Here is a 10,055-nt window from a genome sequence, read left to right on the forward strand (position 1 = left end):
AACCAAGGGAAGCAAGGGCTTTGTGGCCAGGGTCTCATTTTTCATCAAAGAAGCATTCTCCCTACATGGCTTTCTTCTCTTCAGTTGCATTAGGAAGAGCATGTGATTCTTTCTCCTTGATAATCCCTCTCCCCAGCATCTTAGAAGCCGGAGTTCAAGAGCCGCATGATGCTACCCCGTAAAGCTGACTACTCTGGGTGAAATCAAGCAAGGGCTGCAGAACAACTCAAGAGTCATCTGATGGACCCATTATGGTACGAGACAGAAGTCAGAGAAATACCAAGTGTGTTCTCAAGTACATGTGGAATTTTGAAAAGCCAAAGCTATAGGAAAAGAGAGCAGAATGGAAGATGTCAGAGGCTGGGGAGCGAATGGTCAAGGTGCAAACTTCCAGCTGTAAGATGAATAAATTCTGGGGATCTATGGTACAACATGGTGACTATATCTACAGTGCCGTATTATACACTTGGAAGTTGTTGAGAGTAGATCTTAAATGTTAACACACACACACAAAAGTAATTATGTGAGGCTATGGAGGTGCTGACTAACCTTATTTTGGTAATCATTTTGCAACACATACACTTATCAATTCATCACACTGTACACCTTAAATTTACACATGTTACATGTCAATAATATCTCAATAAAGCTGGGGGAAAAACATCTAAGACCCATGGCTTCTCCCTAGCTGCTTCTGCCATGGCAGCCTACAAACCTCTTCTCTTTCACTTTTTAAAATAAAATGCAATAAGCTACTTTCATGTTACAGCCTAAGAAATGACAACTGTTTGGAGGATTACACCCCTTCCCCACTTGATGACATCTCTGTGAGGACAGGGATGGGGGCTCAGTCATCTTTGCACTCCTAGCATTGAACATAGAAACTGGCCCAAGAATAGACTGTTGAAAAAAAATGTTAGGTAAATTCCATTTTCATAGCATCTACTGATGTCTAAAAATTCCAAATTAGAGGTTATAAAATGTATGCTAGATATCTTAAGAATAACTTAATTGCAAAATCAATTATGTGCTACATACTACCTGGGATTTTATGAAAATTAGCACTATCTCAAAATTAAAGACAATGTACTATAAAATAAGCTTTGTTATTCAGTGGTATGAACATAGACCCAATAATTAATTCTAGCCCTCACTATTATCAAGTGCCTCAGTATCTTCCCATTTTAGAGTAGGAAACGCAATAGCTACTTCACTGCGCTTTTGTGAAGATTAAATGAGCTAACACATTTGTAATACTTAGAACAGGGCCTGGCAGAGGGTGACCACTTACAAAATGCTAGCTATTACCATCACTGTTGTTATCAAGTGCTGCCCTGTCCAATGCTATTAAGTTAAATAGAAGCTCATTCAGTTAATCTGCCCAGGAAAGTATTAACAGAAGCGAGACACACATAAAATCCACGGTCCAGACAACAAAATCTCCTCAGGGCTTCAGATGTCTTCTAAAAGCCATTAGCAGATTCTCATCATACAAGAATTGCCCATAAATTGCTTACTTCTTAGAATGTGATTGCACCTTGAAGCAGGACTATATATTTAGTAGACCCTAAATGTAAGCCAGAAAGAACTGAATTAGCAGCTTCACTAAAAGGTTCCTTTAAAAAAAAAAAAAAAATGCAGACAGCATTCCCTACCTTCTCTTCATGCCAGATGATGTTCCTGATTCCGTAAGCTTTGGGGCGCCTTTATCTGATAAGGGCCTGTGAGTTTATGAAAGCTTTGAATGACCAACATCTGGGTTAAAAATAATCACGAGAAATAAAAACTGAGAAACAGAAAGCAGAAGTAGGCCCCAGCTGGCTCCGCTTACGCTCTCCCACGGTGGCCGCTGTCCTATTTCTCAGACACCACCCTTCAGTCTAGCAATCCCTAACGGGTGTCTGCTAACCACTGGTCCCCATACAAGGGTTCCGGGGGCAGGTCAGTTTCCCCTCCTGGAAAGCCACCATGCCCACCAATATACCCAAGGTCCTGAGCTTCTTCCAGAAGAAACCCACTGAGCCGTGTTTCACTTACTGTTTGAAAACTTAACCAGAGACTCCCCTCCCCAAGGCACTTTAATAGAATCCAGGTTTTGAAAACGCTGACAGTCTAAAATCAATCACTTCTTTCTACTGAGGAATGATGACTAGGTTCACTCACCTGATCTAGAGGAGTCAGTGAATAAACACTTACTGAAATCAACACTTACCTAAGAGCAGGTGGGAAGGAAGGTGAACGCCATGTACACCCACAGCCCCTCATTCAATGCATGAGCTCATGTCTTGGATCAAGTCAAAAAGAAACTATCCTCAAGATCCAGCGGGGAAGATGCCCGTAAATCCTAGGAATGGCTTATGGGAAGCATGATTTCCAGATTTGCAGGCTCAGAGAAAGGAAGATATAAGAGCAAATCTGTCAACAAAAGGAATTTAATCCTCCTATAGTTTTTTAAAGGTTTTTATTATTTCCTTGAGAGAGAGGAAGAGAGTGTGTGAGCATGAGCAGTAGGTAGAGGCAGAGGGGGAGGGAGAGAGAGAATCTCAAGCAGACTCCCCACTGAGCTTGGAGCCTGATGTGGAACTCAGTCTCATGACTCTGAGATCATGACCTGAGCCAAAATCAAGAGTCAAGATGCTTAACTGAATGAGCCACGCAGGCACCCCTCTCCTACTGTTTTGTGTCTTTTTTTTTTTAAGTCAAGGAGAAGAATGTAGGTACACTGCAATTTAATCAGAATATGTCCAAAGTCATCAGGAAGAAATCTAGTGGTGTCAGTTTAATGGGGTCACAAACACAAAGGAATGTTCAGAGGTTGCTTGTCAAACTATCTGGAAAGACTCCACTCTCTAAACATTATCTTAATTCTGTAACTGGGGAAAAAATTCCAGAATCCTAAATATCTGTTTATAATAAAGATTCTGTTTTTTTCCTAGCTCCTGATACATCATAGAAAATTATGGATATGGGGAAGCATCTTTCCTTCCCTCAGGTCACAATGATATTCATGCAACCATCACTGCCCCAAAGGGCCCCCCTGCCGGCCTTCCTAATGACCACACGTCCTACAAGGCACAGCATCAGCAGAGAAGAAGCTGAAATTTCTGAAAGAACAGCAAGAACACAGAATAAAACCATCCTGGGTTATGTAATTCCTTGTTTCTCAGGATTCTAAACCACTCAGGATCTTGAGCTTAATATCCCCTAAGTAGAGCCGAAGAGGGGCTGGGAAGGGACTGCTTAGCTGAGGTGAGAGAAAAGCCTTATTTTGCAGGCTCTGCAGTTGAACAGAAAGTCACATAAAATTGTCCAAACATCTTGCTCCAGCTCTGTTCAACTGAACTTTCAATGACAGTCAAAATGTTCTGAACAATGAGTGTTCAATATGGTAGCCACTAGGCACATGCGGCTATTCAGTACCTGAAACATAACTAGTACAACTGAGGAACTTAATATTTTATTTTAATTTATTTTAACTTAAATAATCACATGTGGCCTGTGGCTATTGTATTAGGTGGTACAACTAGCTTATACGCTTAATGTCCCATGGACATGAATTCCACAAAAATGGAGATGGTCGGGGACCATGGAAGGTTTTTTGGAGGTTCTGGGAAATGGACTATCTGACTTATCTAAGGAAGCAAGGAAGAATCAAGTCTAATATCTCTAATATCTCATGAATCATGAGACGGCTAAAAGACAAGCATCACTCCCATCTTACTAAATGGAGAAACTGAGATATAAATTCACTTAATTGATATAAACAATAATTACTACTTGTGGAATCTCTCCATGTACGTAGGTTTTACATCCAATCTTTACAGCAATCCTCCAAGGTAAACATTACTGTCCCTCTTTTTCTGGTACAGAAACTGAGGTTCAAGAAGGTTGATTGCTTAGGAAAAGCCACATAACAAGTGAAGCCAAGATTTGAACTCAGACCTATTTTTAAAGCCCAGACAAACACAACTTAGGTCTACAGCAAAGATCAATTTTTCTTTCTCAATTTAATCAAAGTTTTTTTTTTTTTCTTAAAGATGTATTTATTTGAGGGTGAGAGAGAGAGTACATGCACACACATGTGCCCAGGAGCAGAGGGAAGGGCAGAGGGAGAGAATCACAAGCAGACTCCCCGCTGAGCACAGAGCTAGAGCAAAGCCCACTCCAGGCAGATCTCACAACCCAAGAGATCATGACCTCAGCCAAAACCAAGAATCAGAAGTTCAACCGAATGAGCCACCAGGCATCCAAGTCAACAAGTATTTTTTGAGCCTCACCATGCTAAGTGCACAGGAGGAGGGAATGCAAAGATAAGGAAATAAAACCATCAGTATCACTGAACCTTGGAGTTGTGTGGGTTTGCTATTCTTCTCTAACAAAGAACATGAATTATTCAATTACTCACAGCAAGCTCCTCTTGTATATTATAGCAATCAACTGGCCTGGAATAAAAAAACAAGCTAATATTTTTAACACTTCAAAAACACACAGAACCAAAGCACACATGCCAAGGGAAAAGAACTGATAAATTAGACTTTATCATAATTAAAACTCTTATGCACCAAAAGACATCATCAATAAAATGAAATGATAATCCACAGAATGGGAGGAAGTAATGGCAGATCGTATATTTGACAAGAGACTTGTACCCAAATTGTATTTAAAAAAAATTTTAAAAAACCCTCTTACAAGGCAATAATAAAAAGACAAATCACCTGCACACATTTTTGTGTGGACATATGTGTCCATTTCTTTTTGGTCTAGGAGTGAACTACTGGACTGTACGGTAATTCTATGTTTAGGACTTTGAGGAGGTGCCAAACTGTTAGCAAAGTGATGGGCTGTGCAGCAATCCCAGCAGCAGGGTACGGGGGCTCAAATCTCCCCACAACCCAACCAGTACTTGCCATTGTCCGGCTTTTATCTTAGCCATTTCTTGTTGGTATGAAGTGATATCTCATTAGGATTTAATACACATTTTCCTAACGATCGGTGATGCTGGACATCATTTCGTATGTTCACGGACCATTCATAAATCTTCTTTGGAGAAATGCCTTTTAGGGTCCTTTTAGTTTAGACATATTCATTACATAAGTTATGTTCAGTTCAAAGAAACATAATACAGAGGAAAAACAAATTTTCTTTTTCTTCTGTTTTATTTTCAAAACAGTTTCTTCAGGTATCTCCAAATCTGAAGCTCTACACACTCAAACTGTCTTGTAACGTGCCTGGAGGCTAAAGGTGGGGACTGTGGGCTCACCTGTGTCTAAAGCCCAGCTCTCCTACTTCTAGGTGACCTGGAGCAAGTGACTTAATCCGAGCCTCAGTTTCTCGTTCCTGCAAAACCCAATCCAATTCACCCACACCGCAGAGCTGTTTACATGAGCACACTACCTAGCACATGGCAAATACTCAACAAACACTCACGGTATTGTTTTTATCACCAACATACCATCATCACTATCACTGCAACCCCAGCTCCCGCAGGAAGCTTGAAAACATGATGATACATGTAAGTTTTCCATGTACATTCAGTGCTTCAAAACTGTTCTCCTCAATTTAATTCAGACTCCCATTGCCTGAACATAACCAGGGCTCCTTATCATCCCTACTCATTATCTTAGGGACTTAGACTTTGAAATAAGATCCCCCAATTTTTCACTGGCTAGAACAAATGCTACACTAATCCCCTGGCAAAAGCGAGTCAACAATAGAAAAAACATTTTTTAAATAGGTACATTTCTGTGGTTTGTTTCTAGAAGACCTGAATGAGCCAGAAAATGTCAGCATCTCCTCAGAGGCGCCTGGTAAATAAAGGGAAATAACACTGGAAAAACGAAGCCGCCTGCCGGAGGAGCTGGCCTAGCAGCATGATGACTAGGCCCTGAGCCAGAGAATCACCAACGTCCACACAGCAGAGCAAGGGGCTAGGGGACAGCACTGGCTGCCTCCTAGGTAAACAGCTGGAAGCAACCAAGTTCAGAAAAAACCCTCTTTTTTTTTTAAGTTTATATGAAAAAAGGAAAAGAAAGTGCATAGGACTGAACTCTATTCTGTAAGACAAATATCAGGTTCTCCTTTTCCTTCCACTGGGCAGAGGTGGTGGAACAAGACTCTGGAAAAAAATCTGGGGTCCCAGGTAGACCACACCTCATCACCAATGGCCGGCCAAGTACAGTGGTGACCTCTGGCTTGCCTGGCCCATGTTGCCCACCTAAAGAACCCAGATCTTCCAACACATCCTTCCAGCCACACATTTCAGAGAACACCTGGGAAGGGGCTCGATCAGTCACAAAAGCCCCAAACCTCAAAATATTCAAAGGAAGTATGTCATGGGATTGACCCATCACAAGGACCTCTTTTAGCCCCCAAGGAAACATCACAGCCCTTGTGGGGACTTTTCCTGGGCACTACCTACCTCAGTAAAATACAGAGAAAAACAACTTCCCCATAGGAATGTGTACTGGGGCCAAACGATGTTCCCCCGAAATCTGAGGGGATAGTAATGCCCCCATCATTCCAGGTCTGTCCTTGAATGCTGCCTCTGTTCTGCTTCTTCTAGAATAAATGCATAGAACTTGAGAGCTGAGAAGGCCCACAGCCAAAGAGAAGAAATAACTTACCAAAGGTCACAGAGCATGGAAGTGGCCAAGCTAAGACTCGACACACAGCATTAGCCATAAAAACGGGAAAGTACTGTTGTTCTGAATTACAACCCACTCTCTCCATTAGAGAGTATGTCCCTGACCTGAAAAGGACGTGCTCACAAAGGGAACATCAAGGGAATTAGGAACATGGACTCTGAGCCAATAACAAGATTCAAATCCAGTTCTGTCCCTTACAAAGCGTGTGATATCAGAGAAGTTCCTAAACCTTGGTTACCTCATCCATCATAAGAGGCTGATTAAGGCACCAACCCTGTCAACTATTCCAAGGATGAATGGACGAAATAATTTCTAAAATAGGGTCTGCGGGGCGCCTGGATGCCTCCCAGGGATCCAGCCCCGTGTCGGGCTCCCTGCTCAGCGGGGAGCCGACTTCTCCCTCTCCCTCTGCCCCTCCCCCCACTCCTGTTTTCTCTCTCATAAACAAAACTTTTTAAAGATAAAAAAAAAAAAAAAGGAAAACAGTGTCTGAAGGGGCGCTTGGGTGGTGCAGTCGGTTAAGCATCTAAGTCGATTTTGGCTCAGATGGTGATCTCAGGGTCATGAGATCCAGCCCGCTGTGGAGCTCCACACTCAAGGGAGTCTGCTTGAGATTTCTCTCACACCCTCTCTCTCTGCCTCTCCCCCCTGCGTGCTCTTTCTCAAATAAATAGATCTTAAAAAAAAAAAAATAGTATCTTATGTAAGTACTATATGAAGCATCATCATCATCTTAAAACAGAGGGGAAATGAAAGTGAAAACTCAAGTAAAAATGTTGAGGATTACATGAAAAAAGAAAGTGGGTGTGTGGTCATTAAATAAGTAGAATACCATGTAACAAAAAAACATACAGGGGCGCCTGGGTGGCGCAGTTGGTTAAGCCTCTGCCTTCGGCTCAAGTCATGATCCCAGGGTCCTGCGATCGAGCCCCATGTTGGGCTCTCTGCTCAGCGGGGAGCCTGCTTCCTCCTCTCTCTCTGCCTGCCTCTCTGCCTACTTGTGATCTCTCTGTCAAATAAATAAATAAAATCTTTAAAAAAAAAAAAGAAGTACACACACACCAAGAGTCATGTTAACAGTGGATAGTGGGAAAATGAAAGCAAAACAAGAACATGTGATAAAATGATAGGGACAACAGGACTCCCATGATGTTAAAGAATCAGCCCCGCATATATACATGTACTCCAAAAAGAAAGCAGAAGAAAATAAATGAAACATTGGCAGCCATTCTATGGGCAGTGGGATTAACCGCTGGCTTTTACTGTCCTCTCTTCTTCCCAAATCTTATGCAGCAGATATGTATTACTTTGGAAATCAAAATAAATGTAGGTTTTTAGAGATTATTTTTCTTTAATATTTTTAAATTTTATTTTTTTTTAGTAATCTCTACAGCCCATATGGGGCTCAATCTCATGACCCCGAGATCAAGAGTCATATGTTCTGAGCTAGTCAAGTGTCCTGAAACAGTATTTTAAAGAATAAACTTGACACAGGACCAGGTCTCAGATGGCTGAAGGGCTATTATAAGCAGCTACAACGGGGTAGATGGAACCCTGCGAAGCAGTGTTTGGGAGGGGAGACCTAAAGATGGGGAGCAGGGGACTACCAAGCCACCAAGCAAATCTGGAAGGTGATGTCTGAAAGGATTGGGTCAGGGAGGGGCAGAGCTCTGCAAAACAGGAATGAAGTTCAGAAAGAAAAGGAGAGTGAGGACTTCAGCAGTCCCTGGTTTAAATGAGAGAGATTATGAAGGCCTAGATAAAGGAAAAAAGAGAATCCTGGAGATAGCTAATCGGCAGCCCGCTGTCTCTCCCTGGCTGGAAAAAAGGAACTGTTGGCTCCTAACTGGGGGCAAGGCTGGGATAAGCCATCTGCGTTTGGTGCTCTAAGCTGCTCTCCAAGTCTGAGACCATCATCTGATCCCAGGGAGGACCAAGAATTTCCTTCTTTTCAGCATCCAGATGAAAGAAAGGGATCTGCTGACCCTGGGCCGCTGACAGACATAAGCCAGGACCCAGAAAGAACCTGCCATAGGGTCTGAGAAGGCTGAGTTAAGTGCGGCATCTTTCTCTGGAAATCTCCCTGGCTTGTCTTCTGTGCCCACTTCCAGCCTGAGTACTCGACTTACCTCTTCTGCAGAGATTCCTTGTAGCTCATACGAAGGGAGAGATAGAAGAGAAGATACAGGAGAGCAGAGAGCAGCAGTGGGACCCTCCCAGCTCGGGTTCAAGGCCCATCTCTCCTCTGAGGTGCCCCCTACTCTGTGGTGTGCTATGCAAGCACCCTCCCCCCCAAACCCCTGCTTCCTGTGGCATGCTGCACAAGCACCCTTCCCCCTGAGCCCCGCACCTCTGCATCCTTCCCACCAGCTCCCCTTTTGAGCAGCAACCCAGGATCATAGCCTGCTAAGGTTCATCCAGGTCATCCACCCACCTATGAAAAACGAGGCAAAAAAGAGGACAGGGAGTCGGTGCCTACACAGATGAGAACGCACACACTAGCCCAAGATTGATCTGATTCAAGGCCTTGCCTGAGGTCACAAGTCTTTGTAGTGACAGAACCGTGTGAGCAGCTAGCTCTGCAGACTGGTGTCCCCCCAGCACTCACCATGGACTGCGAACTGGACCGCACGCCCCATCCTCGCGGGGAAAGCCCCGGTCCAGTCCCCAGACTTCTCCAGACAGATGGCAATATAGAAAATAAGCCAAAAGGTTAAATCAAATTCAGGTTTAACAGGGGCGTCTGGGTGGCTCAGTGGGTTAAAGCCTCTGCCTTCGGTTCAGGTCATGATCCCAGGGTCCTCAGATCAAGCCCCGAGTCAGGCTCTCTGCTCAGCAGGGAGCCTGCTTCCCTCTCCCTCTGCCTGACTCTCTGCCTACTTGTGATCTCTGTCAAATAACTAAATAAAATCCTAAAAAAAAAAATTCAGGTGTAATGGACAGGGGTGACTCTTCCCTTCTCATCTGGGGTCACTGTAACAGGAAACATCTCAATCCAAAAAGTGACCCTGCAATAGAGGACTCTCAGAACCTGTGATGACCTATGGGGTGACACTTTATGGATATTTGCATGATCTTAAAGTACCTTTCCAAAATATTAATGTGAATAAAAATATTATTGATTACTGTGTTGATTTTACAATATGCTCACAGATCCTTTGATACTCCTCCCTCCAAGGGTGGAAATTAAATCCCCTCCCTCCTCGGGCTGGGTTCAGGGATTCTCTTCTAATGAAAAGATCATAGAAGGGGAAAAATGGCAACTTTACAGTGATGAAATTGGGAAGACATGCCCCTATAACCAAGTGATCAAGGTTAACATCATTAGTGCTAAGTCATGTTCACAACATACACTCTCTGATACGACACAGTGAAAAGGGAATATCGCCCCCCCGCAGTACTCTTCCCCAA

General features: G+C 43.2%; 1 protein-coding gene across 1 annotated transcript in view; it reads right to left on the reverse strand.

The window, feature by feature from the left end:
- TMCC3 (transmembrane and coiled-coil domain family 3) overlaps positions 1-1,756 on the reverse strand; it is a 218,976-nt gene extending 217,220 nt beyond the window's left edge. The window contains exon 1 of the mRNA XM_032874235.1: positions 1,656-1,756. The gene's annotated coding sequence lies outside the window, so the exon portion shown is untranslated. The remainder of the gene's footprint in view (positions 1-1,655) is intronic.
- Positions 1,757-10,055: the final 8,299 nt, after the last annotated feature.

Source organism: Lontra canadensis, unplaced genomic scaffold (assembly GCF_010015895.1).
Source record: "Lontra canadensis isolate GAN:19392208 unplaced genomic scaffold, GSC_riverotter_1.0 scaffold52, whole genome shotgun sequence".
Taxonomy (NCBI): Eukaryota; Metazoa; Chordata; class Mammalia; order Carnivora; family Mustelidae; genus Lontra; species Lontra canadensis.